This window comes from Chroicocephalus ridibundus, chromosome 16 (genome assembly GCF_963924245.1).
Source record: "Chroicocephalus ridibundus chromosome 16, bChrRid1.1, whole genome shotgun sequence".
Lineage (NCBI taxonomy): Eukaryota > Metazoa > Chordata > Aves > Charadriiformes > Laridae > Chroicocephalus > Chroicocephalus ridibundus.
Genome location: NC_086299.1, coordinates 10,850,291 through 10,873,303, shown reverse-complemented (window position 1 = coordinate 10,873,303; position 23,013 = coordinate 10,850,291).

Genomic DNA, 23,013 nt, shown 5'->3' with positions numbered 1-23,013 from the left:
GGGGTGTGGGATGTGCTCCCCGCTGAACCCGGCTGCCCTCAGCCCTTACGGCCCAGCCAAGTGCCCACCGCTCCTTGGCGCTTCCTCCAAGGACACAACTGAGGACCACGGTGGTGGCAGTGAGGTGTACAGAGGGGAAGGACCTGCTCCCTGAACGAGTTGGGGGGACACACGGGGTGTGCGAAATTGCAGGTTTTTTTCCTCAGAGATGAGACCTGGCTTTCAAAGCACTTCTTACCGTTAACTTTTCAGCCTCTGAGGTCTGCTTGCAACAACCCTGCCACGCTGACTCGATGCCACCAGCCTGGGGATGCTGCAGTCCCCGAGGGGAAGAGTGTCTCACACGGAGCAGAATGAGCTGCAATCCAAGATGGAGCCCTTCTGTAGGTCAGATAAACAGAGCCGTGCCTGAAACAGGAAATTAATTTAAATTTAGAAGAAATAATTTTTTTCCTTGGTCGAATGAGATGGGAGATCCTCCTTCTGTTCTTGATTAAGCAACAAAGGGTGAAACCAACAGCAAATTGTGTGCAAACCACCCAACTGCGGCCCTGAACTCCTGAAACATCTTTATTCACTTAATCTGGGATTCAGGAAATTCTCGTCCAAGCCAGTTTTATTGGGTGGTTTGAATTGAGCTCTCAGCCTCCCAATCAGTAACAGATGAACAATTTTGCATAACATTTTTCTCCTGGATTTTTGGCTCTGCTCTGTCCTTCCTAGCAGCTGAGCTGATGAAGCAGGCCTGTTGTTCATCCTTTCAGAGAAGCCAGCCTTGCTCCGATTCTGGGAACGGCCACAGGCTGCCCTGGGCCGTGATCAAGGCCAAGTTCCACCTTTCTCAGTTCATCTCCATCGGTGGCTTGTGTCCCCATCTCCTCTGTCACCAACTCCCTCTTGACTCCTTCCTCCAGCTGCTTCCAGAGCTGGCACCAAGTACCAAGCCCATAAAGATCAGCCAAAACCGGGTCCCATGTGCTGAAGGGCAGGCAGTAGATGCTGATAAACTGCAACGCAGCCTGCCTGAGATGTTTGGACATCTGTTGACAAAACACACGGGGGGACAGGTCCCAGCTGTGGCTGAAAGGAGGAGAAAGGATGCTCCATGGGCTGACCTGCCCTTCGGCACCTCTCCAGGCAGGTGCCTGCTGGGCAGGTCTACATCATTCACTCCTGAACGTGGCTTTTGTGGTTGGGAGCAGAGCACAGATGGATTTCCGTACTGTTGGCATACCTCTAGCATCAGCATCCGCATTGGCCCATCATCCAGTGCATGCGAGGGTGCGCCTGGCTGTGGGACGCGCTGTTCCTGCAGACCTGCCCTGCGCAACGTGTGGGCACGCGTGCCAGAACCACACGTGTGCGAGCCCGCCTGTGCTCGTGTGCATGGCCAGGAGGGTGCCAGTCTGCAGGGCCCCTCCGTCCCACTGAGAATGCGTGGCATCGGGACCACCGTCTGAAAGCAAAAGGAAGAGGGCAAGACCCTGGGGAAAAAGTGGGATGTAAAATGCTTGGAGAAACCCCAGCCCTCTGACAAGGGGCTGTTCACGTCTGCGCCCCTGTGTCCTTGCACGTGTGCGTTACTTGTCACCATCTATCTGCCTCCACCCTCGCTGCCTTGGCTGCCCGGAGCTGCCAGGACTCAGCTGAAGGCCAGTCAGGAAATGAAATAGGTGCTATGCACCCGCCTTGTCCCCCCTCGTGGGTGGGCTCCCTCACCTGCCCGGCGCCCCCCGCACCGCTGCCGACCCTCTGGCAGCAGATTTTGCCGGATGATGTTGCCTCCTTGATGTTTCAGCGCTGCCAGTTCCCAGAATAACCGGGTCCCGGGGCTGGGGAAAAACACTTGCTCAGCCCATGTGTTTGCTCAGACGCTTCAGCCCAGGCTTTTATTATTATAATGCCTCCGAGATCTGGGGCTTAGAGCGGGATTTGCTGCCATGTGCCTGACAAAGAGGAGTGACCTCAGCGACACCGGAGAGCGGAGAGTGTGTAAAACCTTTCTGGGCTCTGCGTAGGAGTGCTGCTTCCCTTCTTGGCTGCTTTCGGCTCCATCTGCTCTCTCCGCACACGGGTCTCCCTGTTAGTCCCTCTTGGGCGGAGAGAGGAGCGGGCAGGAGAATAGTGTTCACACCAACGGGCTTGACATTATTTACAGAGCTCCCACATCAGCATGCCCTGAATTTTAAGCATGATAGTGATTTCCCTCACTCCGGTGGGTCTGCAGCTTCTCCTCTCCATCCTTGGGGGAGCAGGGCAAAGAGCAACCAATGCATCACCCCACCTGCATGAACTGCTCACCCTACATGCTGGATCTCCAAGGGTGAAGGAGCTCCCTGCCCCACCTGTCAGCTTGCCTACAGGCACTTGGCCCTGGCTGCGTGCTTTTCTACCTAGGTGTCTCCCGTGCGGTTTGGTGGTCACCACCACTCGTTGCAGCGTTGGAGCGGAGTCAAATCAACATGTCAAAGATCATATTAGACATTCCTTCACTCACCCCCTGAAATATTGGCCATCTTTTCTGCCACATGGAGCAAAGTAAGTTGCAAACCCAATGGGAAAGGCAGGAAAAACAGTCATTAATAACTGTACTTAATTACAACCTAATTTCTTGAAAAATGTGTTTGAAAGCAGCTGGCAACAAGTTGAACTATGTGGAAAGTTTGAAGAATACCAGACCAGACATTAATTAGTCAACAGCCTCCAGAAAAGGTCAGGCTCTGGAAATATTTAAAGGTCCCATAATAAAATGAATTTTAATTCCAATGCTGAATGAAAACTTCATTGCAAATCTTCAGAAAATAGGCTCGTTCCCCACAGACTACACTGTACGTGTTTGACGGAGACTTGCTCTCCACACACCACGAACTCCCTATAGGGTTTCCCAAACTGTCTCTTCTAGTTACCTCCTTCTGGTTGGAAACTCCACTCAACCAACTGCCTTTCCATCAAGGATTGAATATCATTAGCATGAGACCTCGAATACTAACCTCTCTAAATTACCGGTTGGCTTCTGTAATGCAGCATGACCTGTCTAGAAGCCTAGTGCCACCAGTAAAATCTGATCTCAAACCCACACTTGTGCACAGAGAGACATTCTCTTGGGTAGTCCTGCAGAGGTGCTGTGGCCATGAGCAGTATGATGGATATGGTCAATGGCTTGAGTCCCTGCAGTTCTGGCAGGAGCAAGGAGCTTTACCTCTGCCACATCAGTGGTCGTGTCCTGGGGGTATGAGTCATTCAGCAAACACAAAAGTCCCAAGAAGGGAATCTGCTGATAAAGAAAACCATCTACCAGCAAAGAATGACACTCACCTAAGAGGCCTTTGACAGAAAGCCACTATCAGGAGACATTTTCCATGCCCCTGAGTTTGAAATATTTCCTTGCATCTTCCTAGCTTGTTGGTTCTCCAGCCCTGTCCTTATCCTGGCCTTCTTCAAGGGCATACCTTGGCAGATACCCTGGAGGAAAACCTGTACGGAGGAAGGTGTGAGACCACTGGAAATGTCGTGATATTTGTAGTCAGAAGGGGCACGTCTACCAATCAGTGGAAGAAGTGCTTGTGGGAAGAGAGCTGGTCCATGCCACAGACTGTCTAGTCTAACCATCCCATCACAGACACCATCACCTTCCTGTGTAAAGGTACCACTGTTCAGGTTGTGTGGCATTGCCCCGAAAGCATGAATTCAAGGTTTGCATGGGAAGAGGAGCGATCCTGCTCAGCCTTCACACGTAACTGCCCATTGCTTACCCATTCCAGCCGCTATTCCTCTTGCCACACTGTGCTAAATGACGCGTATCTCCTTGGGAAGTGGGACTGGGACAGGCTGGAGCTTGCTGGAGGGTGGTTTTTGGCAGACCGCAGCATTGTTGAACATGCAACGTGCAGATTTTGACTGAGTGCAAGGTGGTATCTCTGAGTTCTGCCCGCTTCCCTGCTGGCTCGTCTGCCCACCCAGCTCTGAGGCAACCACAAGTCCCAGCCCTCCCGTGCTCCTCAGCCACGTCCAGAGCAGCTGGCAGGAAGCAGTGGCTTCCAGGTTTGCAGGAAGTTGTGAATAGTTTGGTTTCAGAAATACAAACTGTTTGGACTGCAGGTGTTTCCAAAACAAAACATCTCAGTAGTTTTCCTTCTGTGAAAGGTTTCATGAAGTTTGCGTGTCAGTCCATTTCAGAATAAGGCATTTTCCTAAGATCTCAAACTGTTTTCGGTCATGTGATGGCTAAGTACTGCCAATGCCAAAAAGTTGGCAAAGCTTTGGGGACACATGTCTGACCACCGAGAGATTACTGTGTTCTCCTTTTCCCTTCTTGGCACTTCTCCTACGATGCAGATGGAGAGGGAGGCAGGTGCAGGCTAACATCCCGTCACTAACAAGGAGGTGGCATGCAGCAAAACAGAATTCCCAAGTCTTTCCCCCAAGTGGCAGTGCTTTTCATTGTGGGGCATCCTTTTCTCATCCCAACCTTGGACTGTTCTGCTGGAGCTGGGAGAGAAGTTTCTCTCCTCTACTTGACATTCAAAGGTGCCTTGTCCGTCTCTGCAGGATCAGCACAAGGTTGCCAGAGACATCGGGCTGCCTCCATAAATCCAGTCCCAAGGGCTGGAAGGGACAAAGAGAGAGGGTGGGTTTGTCTGTAGCTCATTTTGAAGGAAGTTTCCTTTCTTTCTGCTCCACATCATCTTAGCCCTCCCCTGTCATATGGAAGGTGGCATAGCAGCTCCTGCTTCTGAGGGGACACCAGGACCAGCTAAGTGATCAGTGTGCTCAGAAACCCTGCTTCCAGATCAACTGTCACCTTGTGCCAGGCAGATCGGGATTTGCTCGCTGATCCATTTTGGGGGACATGTCGCAGGAAAAGTGAGGTGGAAATGCGAGAGAGAGGAAAAAATATCTGTGGTAAGCCAAGAATGGGATCTGGGATGGAGGAAGGGGGTGCTGGAAATGCACAGGACAAATTCTGAGAGAATGGGCTTAAGTCTCTGGCGATGCCAGGCAACAAAATGGTGACATACGCTTTGCCCTTTCTGAGATAAGTGCTTGGACCAGATAAAAACAGTGGGCTGGCCTCTGGCGGAGTCCTCAAACCAGTCCTAGGATCTAAGGGTTTCAACAAAGCAGAACATACCATAGCCATGAGGAAACAGGAGTGAAATCTGGCATTTTCTTGTGTTTGAATTTGAAAGTGAAGGTGACTTAGGAGCAAACATCAGTTTCTTGCCAGGGATTGCTGTGGGCTAGGATCCCTGGGCTCCATCGCATTTACAGGTAGTAAATGTGTCACATATCACATGCATCTGAGGAAGGTCTGTAGGGTTCCATGCCACAGCTAGAGGCTACAGTGGTGTAGATACCTGCATTCCCCAAGCCAAAGGAGCCCTCCTTGTCAGCATGTGTCCTTCCTCTCAGCCACCAAAGCTGGAAAAAGCCATGTTTGTTGTGTCTTCACAGAAGATTGTGGTACTGGGGCTCACTGGAGCAGAAGAAGGAGAGGACCCCCAAGCCTGCTTCCCTCTGCAGGAGGATGTGCCGTTAGCTGTGACTTTGCAATCCCAGGAACAATATTGCGAGCCCGCTGTTGTCTGTGGTCCTGCCTGAGGGACTCTGCGCGGCACACGACAAAGCCACCAAGGCACCCCATAGGATGTCCACCCTACAGGGACGTGCTGCTTTTCAGGGTGCAGGGGATGCGCGACTCCAGGGTTGGAAAGCATGGCTGCTGTAACAGCCCCCATGAGAAACTCTGACAAGGGGGGACTCCCTTTAATGTGCTCCTCTTGGGGAGACCAGGAGGCACTGGAGGACAGAAGCTTCTTGGAAATCATTTCTCTGTCTTCTGCCAGCCTGACCAGGGGATGGAGGCGGGAACAGGAACACATGGGCTCACAGACAGAGACAAAGCATCCTGCCCCCAGATCAACAGCTATTTTTGTCAGTCTGTCCCTGGCACAGGGGCTGAGCCCCAGTAGCCAACGTACTGCTGCCAGCGACTGTGTTTGTGAAGCAGCGGTGGAGTATTTCATGACTTGTGTTTGGGTGAGCAGTTCCCGGCAGCCAGGCTGCCTGGCAAGGTGAGTCACCATCCTGCCCTGGGGTCCCGCTGGATGCAGGGTGACAAATAGCAAAGATGCCCTTGCAGTAGCAGCTCTCAAGGGCTTTTCTTACTAAGCCAGCTGGCTCAAGGCTTACTCCTGAGTCCAAAAATGAGAATGATGGGAAACACTGCTGGCAGCCAGAAAGGAGCTCTGCAAGACCCCAAACATCTCAGTCTGCAGAAAGGCATCGCTAACCCCAGCTGATATCAGGCAGAAAACTGCCTGGGCCCCACCTTCAGTAGTGGAAAGCAAATCCTTTCCCTGGGAAAGGAGGTAATCTCTGGGCTATGTCAAGGAGCCTGGCCTTGACATCAGCTGGGACAGTCCCAGCACTGCTCTGTCCTGTGGGCTGCGACCCAGAAAAGCCAGGGTGCCATGTCTCCACCTCCTTTGCCCAGGGACCTACACAGAGCATCTGTGGGGCTGCCAAACATCTCCTTCACCTTGACCCTGAAGCTCTTGTTCCCCACTGGGCAGCGAGTGCTATCAGAGCTGGACATCTAGCGGAGCTGGGTGAGGAGTAAGTCAAGGGCTTGGAAGATTTTCCTGTGTGCGGTGATTCATGGCTCGTGTTTGTCAGTAGATGGGAGTGTTTGGAGAAGAGCCAAGTCATCATGAAAACATTTACAAATCCCAGACGTTTTGTGGATTTCACCACAAATTATCTTCTGTCCAACACAGCCAACCCACACGTTCATCGACATTTTTGAGCTGCAGTTTATTAAGCCTCCATTTCCAGCAATGGTGTGAAGATGGCAATGGTCAGCAAGAGGGGACGTGCCATTAGAGTTGTACCAGCTGGACAGGAGAAGGGTGACCGGCAGGAAGCCAAATGACTCCTCCCTTCACCATGGCTGAATCATCTTGCCCAGCAGTCAAAGAAATATGGATGCAAGCCTTCTCTGGGGTAGAAGAAAGAAAAGACTGTTCCTGGGAAGACAAAGGCCCTTGCTGAGGTCCGTGCCAGCTTTATGCGTGCAGAATAAAATTACTGAAACCATTCTGGTACCCAATGCTTCGTGCCTTTTGTCCTGTCTCAGAGTGTGAGAAGCTTGGTTGGAAAGGAGAAGTAACACCAGAATTGCCCATCGCCACCAGCAGACACCAGACTGAAGAGCACGCAAAAGTCTCTGTGTCCCCCTTGGCTGAGCATGTGCCAGCCACAACCCTCACAAGACTGCCCAGCATCAGGGTGTAGGAAAAGATGAAAAGCTCTCAAAAGTCACGCCTTATTGACACAACCTTCCCTGATCAGAGCAGAGGACAGGAAAAGACGGCTTCCTTCAAAAGGCCTGACTGTGAGCATCTGTGGAGCAGTGTAGTAGAAACATAAAGTCTGAATGAGGACGTATAGGCGTCAAAGCTCAGGAAGAAAAGTCAAAAAGGGATAAAAGAATATCAGGCATTGATGGCACCAAAATAATTCAGATTACAGCACATCCATGAGTAGCTTTTCAAGACAGACCAAGAGGGAAAACAAAGGGCAGCCCAAAATAAAGAACAGGCTATAATTAAGGACAGACTAAGCCAAAAAAAAAGGAGTCTAAAGGAGTCTTAAAAAAAAAAAAAAAGTAATCAAAAGTTTGTAAATCAGCAATGTTGCCATTGACTCACAGGGGTGGACCAATGTGAAAATACAGATCAACTCTTAAAAGCTACCAAAAGGTACATCCAAAGCCAATGCATGGTCAGCAGCCTGAGAGCCCAGGAGGTGTGGGGAGTTGCTGACTGCAGGGGGTTGGACTAGATGGCCTTTAGAGGTCCCTTCCAACTCAACTCATTCTATGATTCTGTGAAGGTCATGGAGACCTGTTCGTACCTTTCTGCCAAAATGAAGGCCTGGGGAGGTCTCTCATTATTCACCATGCAATGAAGGCAAGAAGTTGGACCCCTGAGGAGGACCGGTCCTGGAAACGTTCACCCAGGAGGGATGATCCCTTTCGGGCTGACGCTGGGATGCTCCTGGTCTTCAGGGAGCAGTTGTCTCCACCCATACCTTCCACAGGTCTCTCCACTTGGTTCATTATTTCTGATTCAGATTTCCCCCCTGGCAATAGACAATGCATACGCCAGCAGCTATGGCTAACGCTGCCGAGACTTTCTGTTACGCACCCTTGCAGCGTGGCTCTTGGCTGCCTCCAGCCTTCAGTTTTGGAGCTGAACTGATATTTGTGATATTTTAACTTCGATCAGCTCCTCCACCTTGCCAGTGTGGGTAGATAGTGAAACATGGCAGGGAGAAATTAACTGCCTCCCTCCAAGAAAACCCATCGTGACTGGGAAAGATGGCCCCCTAGCTCCCGAATCGGACAGGTGCAAAGTCTGGCCCTTTTCTGGATGTGCAATGGGTTGGTGTTAGCTCGCTTTGGCTGTCCCTCCCCTCCAGACACCTCTCCCCCCACCCGCTGTGGCGATGCCAGGTTTTACCCGCGTGGCGTGGAAGTGCTGGCAGGACCCAGCAGGTCGGGACCGCCGTGTCTCTTCATGCCGTGAGCGAGCAGCGGGTCACACTGCGCTGTTCGGTGCCAACCACTCTGAGGAACGGCCGTGCGAATCTGCGACTGAGGTGTCCCCAGGTGTTAAGCAGCCTTTTACCAGGTCCAGACCCGATCTCAGGGCTCCAACGCCACAGCTGAGCGCCAAGACCTCTCGACTGCAGCCAGGCTCTGCCCTGCCGGCTCTCTGCATTTGCCTCTCCTCTGCTAGGACTGTTGCAAGGCCACCTTGATTCCAGCTAATAAGGCTACGCAAATCACTGAGGTTAAGAACAGAAAAATAGCAAATTACCTAATTCAACCTCCTAGGTATCTCAAGCCTTTGATGTTCACCTTGATTTTTCTATATTAGGGCTAATAATTTGGCTAAAGCATCTCTTCCAGATAGCAGTGTTACTTGATTGTACCATTCATTAAAGAAAAGCCTCGCCTCGCCGTTCAGATTTTATGGTGCTGACAGGAGGACCATTAATAACGTACCCATTTTCTGATGTATTTTTTAACACAGAATCATTTGCCAGGACTTTCACAAATGTTTTGAGAATAGGCTTCCCACGGGGCGCTGTGGGAAGCTGCAGGCAGAAGCAAGTCCCAAAACTGGCAGGAGGAGATGGGACGACCTCATTGAACCTGTCCGAAGCAGGGGACCGCCGGATCAGGGGGGACGGGCAAGGTGCAAGGCAGCCTGACCCCTCAGGGAAGGGACGGCATGTCCGTCAGAGAAATTTAAACGACTGTGTTCCCTCAGCACAGGTCCCAGGATGCCCTTCCTGGGTGAAGGACAGAGGCTGGGTGTTTCTCTGGAGCCCCACCATATCTCCAGCAGAGTAATCATAGTAAAACTACGTAAGAAGCATTGGCCAAGGGATAAAATCTCCTGATCCAGGCTTTAAACTGGCTCTTTGGGGTTAGCAGGAAAGCAGCTCGCTTGCACTCACAACGGGTTTTCTTTAGCCTTCCTCCCACTGGAGCTCTCAGACGGCTCTGGGGGGTCCGACGCAGCATCTCTGCCTCTCACCACCCCACCCCAGCACCTGGATGATGCCAGCCTCCACCTTCCCGGTGAGTGAACTCCAGGCAACTTAAAGCTCTGTTATTTCTTTTCTCCCATCCTCAGAGTCCTTTTGAATATCCCTTCTCTCGGCTCCAGCTCCGTAGGCTCCGGGGATTTGGCGCTGGCAAATAAAGTCAGGCAGGCAGGAGCTGACTGTTACATGACCCTTCTTGTAATTTGCTGGAAATCTCGTCCGTAGGATAAACAGACCAATGTTAACCTTTATATAGTAAATAAAACTCCAGTGAATGTGGCCACTTAACATGTCTAAAAGCTACATTTTTACTTCTAATATTAACACATTTTTAAGGAAATCTTTCTTTGGCAAAAGCCAAAAAAATATTTGTTTCCTGTTTCAGTAAATAGTCGGCATGGCAGAGCAACTCCATCTGATACCGACTCCCTGCTCCATACAGCTGATCCCTCTTTATCCCTGTTTACTGCAGGGATACTATTAAATACCTTCAGCCGCTCCTGCTTGCAGATTTCCAGAGAGCCCGTATCCTGTTTATAGCATCTCTGCCCTGGCTGCCTGCATGGGGGAGCTCCAAGCAGCAAAGAGAGAAGGAAAAAGGGTCGAGGGAGAGATGCTGACATGTGGAAGGAAAGGAAGGAGGTGGAGAGGTGCCTGCTGCCACCTCCAAGCACAGTCCCACGGAGAGTGACAGCAGCACAGCTAAGTATCTCCCCCCGTGGCCCCGACGGCATCCTCTCCCCAGCAGAAGTGCCTGCGGATGGCGTGGGAGTGCCAGGATCAGGCCTTGCAACCTCCAGAGCAACGGGGCTGTAGCTGGGGGCTGCGTTAGTGAGGGAGGGACCTGCCCTGCGCTGCGAGCGCTGCCACGCTTTCCACTCACAACGTCACTTCTGCGCCACTCGCCGGCTTTCTCTGGGGATCAGAAACTCCTGCAGCCGCCACGAAGCCGCAGATGCGAGTCCTGCTTGAGCGCTCGGAGCCTGGGGTCTTCAGTGCATTAAGCAGGGAAGGCTTTGGAGACTAATTTCACAGAATCACAGAATCACAGAATCTTCAGAGTTGGAAGGGACCTCTAGAGATCATCTAGTCCAACTCCCCTGCTAGAGCAGGATTGCCCAGAGCACATCCCTCAGGGCTGCATCCAGGCGGGTCTTGAAAATCTCCAGAGAAGGGGACTCCACACCCTCCCTGGGCAGCCTGTTCCAGGGCTCTGTCACCCTCGCCGTAAAGAAGTTTTTCCGTGTATTTGAACGGAACTTCCTATGTTCCAGCTTGTGCCCGTTGCCCCTCGTCCTGTCACTGGGAACCAATGAAAAGAGTCTGGCACCATCCTCCTTCAACCCACCCTTTAGATACTCGTCAACATTAATCAGGTCCCCCCTCAACCTTCTCTTCTCCAGGCTAAAGAGTCCCAGCTCTTTCAGCCTTTCCTCATCAGGGAGATGCTCCAGTCCCTCAATCATCTTGGTTGCCCTTCGCTGGACTCGCTCCAGTAGTTCCCTGTCCCTCTTGAACTGGGGAGCCCAGAACTGGACACAGTACTCCAGTTGTGGCCTCACCAGTGCAGAGTAGAGGGGGAGAATGACCTCCTTCGACCTACTGGCCACACTCTTCCCTATGCAGCCCAGGATTCCATTGGCCTTTTTGGCAACAAGGGCACACTGTTGGCTCATGGCTCATGTCCTCATACTGTCTACCAGGACCCCCAGCTCTTTCTCCTCAGAACTACTTCCCAGCAGGTCCACCCCTAACCTATACTGGTGCTTAGCATTCTTCCTCCCCAGGTGCAGGACCTTGCACTTGCTTTTGTTGAACCTCAATAGGTTCTTCTCTGCCCAGCTCTCCAGCCTGTCCAGGTCACGCTGGATGGCAGCACGGCCCTCTGGAGTGTCGGCCACCCCTCCCAGCTTGGTATCATCAGCAAACTTGCTGAGGATACACTCTGTCCCATCATCCAGGTCATTAATGAATATATTGAACAAAATTGGACCAAGTATTGACCCCTGGGGGACACCACTGGTTACAGGCCTCCAACTGGACTCTGTGCCGCTGATCACAACCCTCTGAGGCTGTGATTTATTTTGCTCTTCCCAGCTGTTACGTACAGATGGAGCAAGGCTCTTCCATTTCTTTCTGAAAGGATTGCACCCTTCCAACAGTCTGCACACAGAGAGACAGACGTGGCCATGAGATGTGTGAGCTGTGCCGCGGCACCTGCTCAGACACACCTGTGCGAAATTTGCACATATCTGGGAAAGGTATCCCATGGTACCTACCCGGGACTTCAGCTTTTTATCCCTTCATTAGACCCTCACGGTGATTTCTTGCTTCCCCTTCAAAGTGCTCAGTTGTTGCTTTGGAAACGTGGGCCATAACCTAGAATGGATCTGGGTTTTTTTAAGCCATGTGTGCTTTCTGCAAGAGAGTTCATGAAAGCAATAAAAGGCAGAATGATGATTAGGGGAGACAGGAAGGGGTCTGCGCATCTTGCTGAGAGCAATCTTGGTTTTGGTTTTGTGGCCAATCTGCCTGAACTGTGACGTTTCATGTCACATCTGACTTGCGTTCAGAAGGAATGCAAATGCATCCAGCATCTCCCTGGTCTCTCATAATGGGCTGAGCCTCTTCAGGCAGCGCCCGGGGCTGGTGGGACACCAGACCTGGGGAAGATGACTTACCCTTGTGCTCCTGTGGCAGGATGACCGCAGGGTCCGAGCCAAAGCTGGCTGAAGTCAACGTGCACCCTGAGTTTCACAGGACTGGATCCAAGAAGGGGGTTTGCTGCGATGCTCTGCACCACGCAGTCTGAGTTTTAGGTGTCTTGATCAAGAGATGGATTTGCGAGGCTGGGTTCCCTCTGTGATGGACAGGGAACCTCGGGAGGGGGCCCAGGCAGGTTCCCAACACCCAGCTCTGGGAATATCGTGCCGGGAGACCACTGATGAGGAAGGGAGAGGCTCCGAGGCGCAGGCTGAGAGCAGGCACGGGAGGCCCTGGATGCAGGCTAGAGGCTTTGGCTCCCAGCTGCAGCATGGGAGCCCTGAGATCTGGTCCTCTCCTCCTAGATGGCTTATGTACATCGCACTTGACAGTCCCTGGATGAAAAGCAGAAATGGTGCAGGGTCTCCGAGATGAGTAATTTACGTCCTGCGGGGTCTGCGTCACACACTGTGTCCTGCTTTTAGGCACTGTCGGGTGAAGGAGCTTTTGTGGACCACTTCCAACTTAGGGTCTCCTAGGGAATGGGAAGAACAAAGAAGATAATATGAAGACTAACAGCCTTGCCAGTGCTTCCCCAGTGGATGCCTCCCTAAATGAGTTACTCTTCATCCATCACAAACCCTGTTTCGGTGCTAGGATTACCCCGCACCTCCCAGCCAAGCCTGTGTATCATCACGCCCCCTCCGACCCACCAGCGTGGCAGTCTCGGTGTGACCACCCACTCCGTCCCAGCTCAGGGCTTGCTGTGGAGGAGCCCAGGGACAGGGGACCACCGGCCACCCCCGCTTGCCTGGCCAGGTCAGCAGCTCACAGACAGGAGCCCAGGCACAGGGCTGGTCCTAAAACCTTCGCCATCCCATTGACCTGAGCAAGGCTTGGAGACCGGGGCGAGCCGCCCCATCCAGAAGCTTGGCAGACCGGGAGCCGTAATCCCGGCTGGCAGCCACCTGCCCCGGGCTGTGTTCTCCGCTGCCCCCCGCCAAGACAAGCGGGTTTTGTTGGGGCGTGTGCAGGATGTGGCTCGGTGACCCCTCTCGGCAAGAGGCAGCTCTCTGTGCCCACCGCTTCCCCGGCAGCAGCCGGCTGCGGGAGGCAGAAAGCCCTCTTTGTCCTGGGGAAGGTGTCAGGTACTCGGCGTGCAGGCAGCTGAATTGGGGCTTTTCATGGGGGCGAGAGGCTTGCCAGTGGAGGAATGCTGGCTCCCGGCTGGAGCTGGCAGGGAGCTGCCTACGCCGGGCTCGGCAGCCCCACGATGCCGCCCACAGCCTGCCCTCCTCCTCCGGGAGCTATCTGGGGGCTGAGGGCAGCAGGAGGGGTGTCCCCTCTGCAGGGACACGGGGGTGAAGTTGCTATTTATATACAAATAGGTGGGTGTGCAGAGAGCCCTCAAGGGGGAGAAGTTGCCTCGCTGTTTCGGGAGGCACCTCCTGATCGGGGCATCTCGGGCAGGATGCTGCACTCAGACCCTGCCGGCCCACGCCGGGCAGGAGTTGGGGATGGATCAGAGATGCATCAGAGGTGCAACAGCATCGGAGGTGCAACACCATCAGGGGTGCAACACCAACGGGGGTGCAACACCATCGGGGGTGCAACACCATCGGGGGTGCAACGCCAACGGAGGTGCAACACCATCGGGGGTGCAACACCATCGGGGGTGCAACATGGCTGCAAAGCCGCAGCACAAGCCCTGGAGCATCTGGGCAGCACCAGGGCGCAGCCCAGCGAGGCTTTAGAGGAACGTTTTCTCACCACGGCACACACGGGATATTTTTGCAAGGGATGCTTTTACGACACGCACTTCAGCCCAGGCACGCATATAGTCGTGCCTGCAAGTTTACTCTGGTCTGAAAAGTTTGGGAATCTGCAGCATTTGGTGGAATATCTGCTGCTTCGAGCCCCATTTTTGCGTCTTTTGTTTGGAGTCAAGGAATCTGAAATCCGTCTGACGAAACTGCTTCAAATTCATAATTAAGCCTCTATGTCCCTCAAAACTGATTGTAATGACTGTTATCAAAACTGACATTTCTCCCACAAATAAGTGCAACCACAGTACGAACGATTTGGGTTCTGGTTCAGGCAGGGGTGACTGATCTGAGCCAGACAGCAACACGCAGAGCTACAACTACTGCCGGAGTTGTTTATTTGGGGGTTTCTTTTTTAATAGACATCTTGCCATTTCTGCCCTCGCTCCAAAATCACGTGGAGGTTTTACTTCAAGAAGCTGCCAGTGGCGAGCTATTAACTTCCAGCGATCACAACGCAATTAGCCAGAGTCACTGGGGGAAGCGCTGCCTCCAAAACGGCTGGAGGCTGCTCAATGTTAGAAAGCGGGAACTTACTTCAAAATAAATAAATGAGGAGAGTTCATTTAAAGGGCCCTAAAGGCAAATTCATTTAAGGCCGTAGCTTTGATATGGAAGCCGTGTATGTGCCCATCAATGAGGCTTTGAAGGTTGCGTATCCTAAGAGGAAAAGCAGAAAGGCCCATGTGGGAAAGAAAACCAACAGCATTAGCTGACATGACAGGGTTTCATCACGTATTTGAGCTGAACGGGGTACTTCAGAAAAAGGAAATCCAGCCTTAGCGCAGGCAATAGAAGCAAGCGTAAAGCATGCCAGGGATTACCTAACAAGGGAATTAGGATGGGATTTCATCAGAGCGAATGGCGAAAAAATGTTATAAAATAAAGAAGGTATAAAAATAAGCAATAAAAAGACATAAAATCTGATGTTTGTGAGTAGCTGGAAGCCTGGGAGAGAAACGGAGGGTGACAGCAAAAAGTAGCAATCTGAGTGGTTTCTTCAAATTGTTGAGGACCACAGAGGGTGCTGGGGAGAAAGCTACCCTGGATCTGCTCATTTCAGCTTGTAAAATGAGCAACGGTCATGTCAGAAGAAGGTGGTGGAATAAATTGACACACTGAAGAGCAGTAAGTCACTGAGCCCCGATGATGCATCCAAGACTTGTGTAGGAACAGAAGAATGAAGTGGCTGAGCTACTAACACAAATATGCACACGAAGATCTGTGCTCAGCAGCAATCAAACAAAACCCAGGGAAATGACAGGACGCAGCAGGGATGGGAATGGAGGGGAATCTGGAATACATTATGAAGCCGTCACACGAGTCAGCAGGGTGCTCTTCTGGAGCAGCGCCCTCCCCTGCAGTCATGTCATGGCCCATGGGACATGGGGGAACAGAGGGACAGGAAGGCTGCGGGGAACAGCAGTGGGGTCCTCCAGGGAGCCTGGGAGGGAGGTGGGCTGAGAAGGCAAGGAGAAGGTGTTGGGAAGGGGAGACCTACATGACTTGGTATCCTCCATCTCTCTTTTTTGTGTTACCCAAAAATGGGGTACCAGGGAAGGAATCGCAGCAGATGAAAAGGAGATGCCTTGCTGCAGGACTCACTGATGTGCTGCAGCACAGCAGTCCTTATTTTAGCAGCAATTCGTACAAGATGTACCAGCTAAGAAGGACTTACATGGGCACCCACAGCTTCTCCAGAGGGTTGCCAAGTGCAAGGGAAGGTCATAAATCATCTGACTCCCATTGGCTCCTGGCACGGCAGAAGATGTCCTCCCCACGTGCCAGCTGCAAGGCTCTGGAGCATCTGTTTAAGACAGCACCAAGGGCCAGGAGGCGCAGGAGGAGGAGTGCAGGTGGCAGGAGAGTGGGACCCATGGGGCAGGGTGGCACAGAAACACTCCTCTCCCAGGGGGCAGAGACAGATGGGAAGGCAGCAGGAGACAGGAGAGGAATTCCCTTTGGGTCTCTCTTTGTTCATGAATGTTTTCCCTCATGTCCTAGCTGGCTGAGGACCTTTTACAGTCTTACCCAGTCCTAGAAGACCTGCTCATGGTGGTTGTCTAGCATCATTGGCCACCTTCTCTCTTGGCCGTTTTGTGTCCCCGCAGAGAGTGCAGGAGTGGACAAAAGAAGGAGGGCAGCTTGGTTGCCACCTCCCTTGCACAGCAGTCTGCCTTGTCAGGGCAGTCCCACCTTGCTCTCTGCTCGGCCTCGGTGGCAGTACCTGCTGATGGACCAGCCAGCACAGCTTCCCTGGGAGCCCAGGCTCAGCAAAGAGAGGGTCTCCAGGAGATGATGATTCATGGTTGATCACTTTAGCCGGAGCTGGATTGAATCAACTCCTCTCTCCTACAGCTCTGCCAGATCTCATGGCCCAGGGAGGGGAGGAGAGAGGAGAAATAATGAGATTTCCCATCCAGAATCGTGGGGGATTTATAGCTGTTGTGATAACCTCGGCCGTTAGTGAGGCTCGCACAAGAAACCATGCTGATTTCCAAGTTCCTGATTTACTAAACAACAAAATGAAAAGTCAGCATAAATCACCCCTGCTCGTACAAGTGGCAGCTCTGGGGTCCCTGGGAGCCTGCACATGGATATACGAGGGCTGGTGCCCGGGTGTCTTGTCTCTGGGGTCTCCTCTGAGCTCTTACCAAGCCCAGGCACTGTATGGCAGTCTGACGGAGCCGCCTCGTCCTGCGGTGGAATGCAGCAGCAGCTACTCAGAAGGCAGTTACAAAGAGGACAGAGCCAAACTGATGGTACCAGGGGCAATGGCATACCGGGGCTTGGTATGTCCAGGCAGGACAATGAGAAACTCGTCTTCCCCATGCTTTGGGACAGCACCCCAGAGAGGTGCAGGATGGGGTTTTCCAGGACTCAGCCAGACAAAGCCACAGTGACCCTGATCGAGTGCTGGAGATAGTCCTGCTACTGGTGGGAGGCTGGTCTGGAGACCCCCGAGCCCCCTTCCACCAGCTCTGCTGGGATCGTGTGTTTCCAGCAGTACATTTTCCCCAGTCCAGGACGTTTCTGCTTTCTGTTGCACGCAGCCCCTTTAGACAGCTTTCAGATGCATCCTTTCCAAGAAAATACCCCCGCCTTCCCAAACCAGATGGAAGAGCTCACGTCCTTCAGAAATGACTGTGTTTTCCGGTGCTGCTACTGAGTATGAAACCAGAGTTTAAAAAAAGAACAAAGTTAAAAAACTCGAAACCTTACATGGCGACAGGGTAAGCTGCGGCACGTCCTCTGGCAGCAGGGGAGCAACAAACGATGCGTGGGGCACCAAACCAGTGTCAGCCCCGCGAGAGACTGAATGGCTGTCGGGAGCTGCACTGAATGAGGCAAGAGAGGGCGTGCTGCAAGTGTGCTCCTCAGGATCACCTTCCAAGCGAAGGTGAGCAATGGGGCAGGTCATCCAAGTGGCCCTTGCAAAATGGCAAAGGGAAATCGGAGAGATTGGTACAGATCTGTAACAACCACGTTTGCTAGCTTGGCTCGCCTTTCTGCCTGTGCCATCAAATTAGCAGACACCGGTAGTCCTTGGTTAAATATCCCCAGGCTTCTGTAAGGGAAGCCTGGGCAGGTATCACTCAATCTTACCATAAAAGACAAGAGAAGGGCTCAAGTGTTTTGAGCAACCACCCTGAAACTACCGGTAACATTAGAAGCAAATTAAATTGGTGAGGAGGGAAACAGGCAAGTTGGACGCATTCATATCTGGAGAGAGAAGTTACTATTCTGATAAGATAAAGTGGAGAGACCCTGACACACTGCCAACACCAAATAGGACGGGGAAAGTTGCCAAGAGCTGAGCGTGCCTAGGACTAAGGACAGAAAGAAATAATATTAATTTGCAAAATGAAAACACACAGCAGACCTCTGAAGAAGTACAAGCAAGTTCGTTAGGGGCAGAACCAGGTAATCTGGCGCTCAGTGAAAACGCAGTGTCTAAGGCAGAAGAGTAAATAGAAGGCGCATGGGTGCAGAACAATTCACTGACCTCCTGGAGATCCATCACTACTGCGGGCGTTGGGAGGGGAGACTGGACGTGGCTTCGGGGGGATTTGGTGTCCCAGGTCTGTGACTCTGAACTCCGCAGCTGGGCCGTGTTCCCAGCATCAGCCTCAACCCAGGAACCAACCAGAGACTCTGGACAAAAACCCTAACAAAGGACTTGGTCCTTTCTTTCCCCATCCATCTACCTGCAACCATTTCTGGTAGCAGACCATTCCCTGGATTTGCCTGGATCCTCTTTATATACATGTGATGGGAGACTGACATCTGTAATATGAAAAAATACATTGTGCTAAGAGATTAGCCTGACCTTCCGTACTGGTTTCTCCTCCTGACCCGTCTGCAGACCCCAGTATTATACACTGAATCTGGTCCCATAAACTGTCTTCCAACCTACAGACACTTCAGTAAAATTCAAATATTTCTTCCTTATTCACAGGTTAGGCTGGAGGGTGCATTGCTCTTTGCTAAGCAGGGCAATGCCCGCTGTGCAGTGATGATTTCTTTGAGGCTTACAAAGAGGAAAATGTTGTTTCTGGATAAATAATCCCATCACGTAGCTCACACAGCACGTGACGCAGCATGTGGTGAGCAGAGTCCCCAGCAGCCTGCTCATTTCCATTGGGGCTGTGCCTAACGCTTTTTTTATCCAAATTGCACTCCTGGCCCTTGAGCCCTAGGAGACGTTACGTTACAGACCCTGGTTTATTGGGCCAGGGTTACTGGTTATTGATTTCAGAGTTAACGTTACAGAGTCCCCAGCCTTCAAGGTACTGCAGGACTTACCGTGCCAGAATTCATGGGGTAAATCAGTGCCATTCACTGCCCTAAGGCATAGAGACTGAGCAGCGGTCTGTGTTTCATACCGCATGTGCGGGGGGATCTCTTCAGGACTGTCCTACCACTCCTTTCTGTCTGGGAAACGTCCTCTGCACCTCTGGTGGGTCCCTCGTCTGCACTCCAGTGTGCTTGGGCTTCACCTCCATCCCCCCAGACTGGTACCGGCCCTGGCAGACAGCCCAGTCCTGCTGTCGTCACAGGAGGAAAATTCCCCAGAGACAGAAAAAATGAACTTTTATCATTAAATCCTGCCCAGCTCATCACTGCCCAGGACACAGAAGCACAGAGGTGCTGCAGAGTCTCCCCAGACATCCAGGTCATCGGGGGTCCTGGCTGGGCCTTGCCCGACCTGACCGGAGGGGATAGTCTGCCTCAGGATAAAACCCATCCTCCCATCTGGTAATTAAAGTCTGGCCCGAACAATCGAGATACTTTTGTCTCCCAGACAAACCCTCCTTGGTGACCGCGATGGTTTCCTATGGTGGGGACTTTATACCTCTTGTTGCAAAGCCCCGTGGCCAGAAGGGCTTTCCAAGCCTGCATCTTTCTTATCATTCTTTGCCAAATCCCGGTGCAAATTCTGCAATAAAGAGCTAAACTGTATGTGGCCTTTCTGTGGCTGGATCACAAACACCCTCTGGTCGCATATATATCATGCTGTGAGACCAGCATGTTACTTTATAGTTTACATCAGCTGTCAGGATTTCATGCTCTTCCTCAATTCTTCCTCAATTTTCTTTGTAACAATTTAGACCAAGAGACTTTTTGGCTGGACAGGAGGCATTCTCCATGCAAGAGTCCTTGCACTGACCTTACAAACTAATTGCAAGCAGGCAACGAGGAGGCCAGCACTGAGAAACACTAGGTGGGATGAGATAAGATAGGGCAGGATGGTACGGGATGGCGTGAAATGGCACGGTACAGGGAAGAGATGGCCAGGGACGGAGGGCAGAAGATGTGTCACGCTGGTGATGTGACCTGCGTATCCCATCCTCATCTGTGGGAGCTTCCCACAGCCCCGCTCATACCAATGGGAACAAATCCGCATGGGGTGATGGGGTGTTTTTCTCTCCTTCTAATAGGGGGAAAATGGTTTAATGGGGTTTTGTACCTCACTGCCCATTTGCTGTCATTTTCAGCCCACGTTTTCGCACTGAAATACCTCAAGCAACTAAATGCAAATGCTCCTCTAGGTTTCCTCTGCTTGACACAAGGTTGCTGAGAAATCTCAGATTCTCATTAGGGCTGCCTGTTTGTGGGGGCAAAACGGGGGAAAGGAGTCACACAAAACACACGAAAGCCCTGGAGATGGAGGAGGGCCCACGCAGGGTCCCCAGCCCCACTGAGAAACCCTTGTTTGGTAATAAAAATATTCCAAGCCATTTAATAAAACTTGACAAATGGCATGAAAGTGTTTCACAGCTCTGGTCATTTTCCCATCTGCGACGACCCGGGAACAAAACAGAGCTGAGTTTGTAAAGGGCTGTGGGGGAGCGGCACTTATTAGATTACAAAGAACATGACTTGTTGTGAGAAAACCCAAAAAGTCATGTTTTTTGTCATGAAAGTCTAGGCTGTGACAAATTCAACGCGTTAATCATGATGGATTTTTACTGGAAATCCGTAATGCGGAGTACGGTCATTAAAGAGCTGGCCTCGTGCCCCGCTCCAGCCCTGCTGCTTTGGCTGTGGTCGAGTAGCAGTGAAGCTGCACGCTGAGATTATCCTTGCGCGTACCAAGGAGGCAAACTGGTGCGATCATCTCCAAAAAAAGGGACTGCTGAATCCTGTCTCCCACAACAGCCTCCCTTGTTGTACCAAGGGCTGGTGGGACCGTTTTCTCTGACCAAATCCACGTTTCACATCTCTCCCTGCCTGACCCATCTCTTGTTGCTGCAGATAAATCACCCTCTTGTCCTCCTCGGGAAGCACGGTCCGCGATCACAAATGAGCCTTTCTCCGCAGGGCACGCCGATGTCAATCTGCAGCTCTTTTTTTTTCTACTTCTCCCATTTTTTTCTCCCTTCTCCTCCCTTTAGGAGGCTCTTTTCAAACAGGTCCCCTTCCCATTTGGCCCAGAGGTTCCTCCTCTGAACTTGCAACCCTTCCCAGCCTGCACTGTTGCTTTCCCATCGAATAGTGCACCTCGTCCAAGGCTGCTTTCTCATCGGGTGGAGTGGGAAGCGGCTGCGGGGGTGGCCTGACTTCTTCAGGGGAGACACAGTTTTAGCTGCTGGTCCCTCTGCTGCCCAGACAGTGCTTGAGCTGCAGGAACAGCTTCAGAGAGGATGGTCCCGTGGGAGGGAGAGGCCCGAGTGATGAGCTGGTGTGCTCCATGGTGGGGATGGAGAATGGGCACTGGAGAAAGTGGTGGGGAGAAATGGTCAGCGGGGAGGAGAGTGAAGGTCCGTGAGGGCTCGGCTGAAGGATGGGCTGGTGGTCAGGAGCCTGGACCTCGCCAGAGGAGGCTGGAGGAACAAAAGGGAGGGAATCACACCTAAGACGAGAGAAAAGAGGTGAGAAGGGGAGGGAGGGCAGGGAGGAAGGACTGCATCAGGGAGTATCAAGGGAAGTTTGAAGAAGGCGGCAGCTCAGCTGAGAAAAGCCCCTGCCACAGCCCTGCAAGGAAACATCCAAAGCATCTTCCCACATTGTTTCACACCCCCTCGGCCCTTCTCTGCAACAGCCCTCGTCTCCAAGCTGTGGTGGGGTTAACGCCATTGCAAGGCTCTCGGAGCTGCCCCATCGTGTGGTAGGTCTCAATGTGGTCCCCAGGGCACAGGAAGGGAGCTGCCCTGGGCATCCCAAGGGACATCCATTCCCCAGTCTGTGCCTCGCTGGGTGTAGGTCAAACCCTTCCTGTTCCCTCTGGCTGGGCTCTGGGGTTTGCCCGCACATCCTCCAGCCTTCGTGTCAGCATTTTCCCTGTTTGATCTTCCCGTGATCCATGATGGATCCTGCACAGAGAAGGGAAGCAAAGAGCAGCCCACATGATAGGATGCAGCCACTTTTAAGGCAGCCCCGGAGGCAGGTCAGCCAAGCAAACCTCCAAACTGCAACAGCTGCTCCCCACCCACGGACCCTGACCCCGCAGTGGTGCCCAGGGCTTCCAGATCCTTCCCACAGCCTTCTATAGAGCCGCATTGCCTGACACGGAGGACACATCTACAGCCCCTTTCCCAGCAGGAGCATCACAGCATCCCGCTGCCCAACACAAGGGTGCCACATGCACCACAAAAAGGGTGCTGGGAAGCCTCCCTCCTTCCCCGCAGCTCCATCCACTTTCTTTCTGACCCTCCCCATGTTGGCTTTTCTCCCCTGCTCCCTTTCATGCTCGGCGCTCCCTTCCCGCTTATTAACTCTCCAACCCGCCCGAGGAAATGTGCCCCCCGCGACAGCTCTGCGCAGAGGATTTATGAGCCCAGCTCTCAGGGGAAGGAGCCTGGGCATAAATCACAGAATATTTAGGAAAGTGATCTACATTTATTACACTTAATACTATATTTAGCATGTCCAAGAGGACCTTATAAATCAGAGACAGTGCAGAGCTCAGTACGGGGTCCTGGGGGAACCCGTCCGCTCAGTGAACGTGTGCGAAGTCTGAAATCAGCAAGAGCAAATTTATGTTTGAATTCTTTGCTAAGTTTATTCCCCTAATTAGGGCTGCATATCATGCTGATGGTTTCCTGAATTGGGCTGGGGATTCGGGGCCCAGGCTCACTGCCTCTCCCCACCGGCAGCTTCTCCGCACACACACACTGGCTGCACCGGCCCATCCTCCAGGACCGTGCCGGCAAAGTCTTTAAGCATCCGTCACGCTGAGGGATGACAGCGCCGAACGGGCGATCGTTAGTCTTCACATAATCCCAGGTTAATGCACCGCGCGCCGGCTCAACATCAGCCCACTGCTGCGGGCTCCTAAAAGAGACATAAAGTCCTCTTGTATTTCATAGAGAGCCCCGGGTCCGGCTCAGCCCCTCTCTCCTCTCACACTTCACTGGTGTTT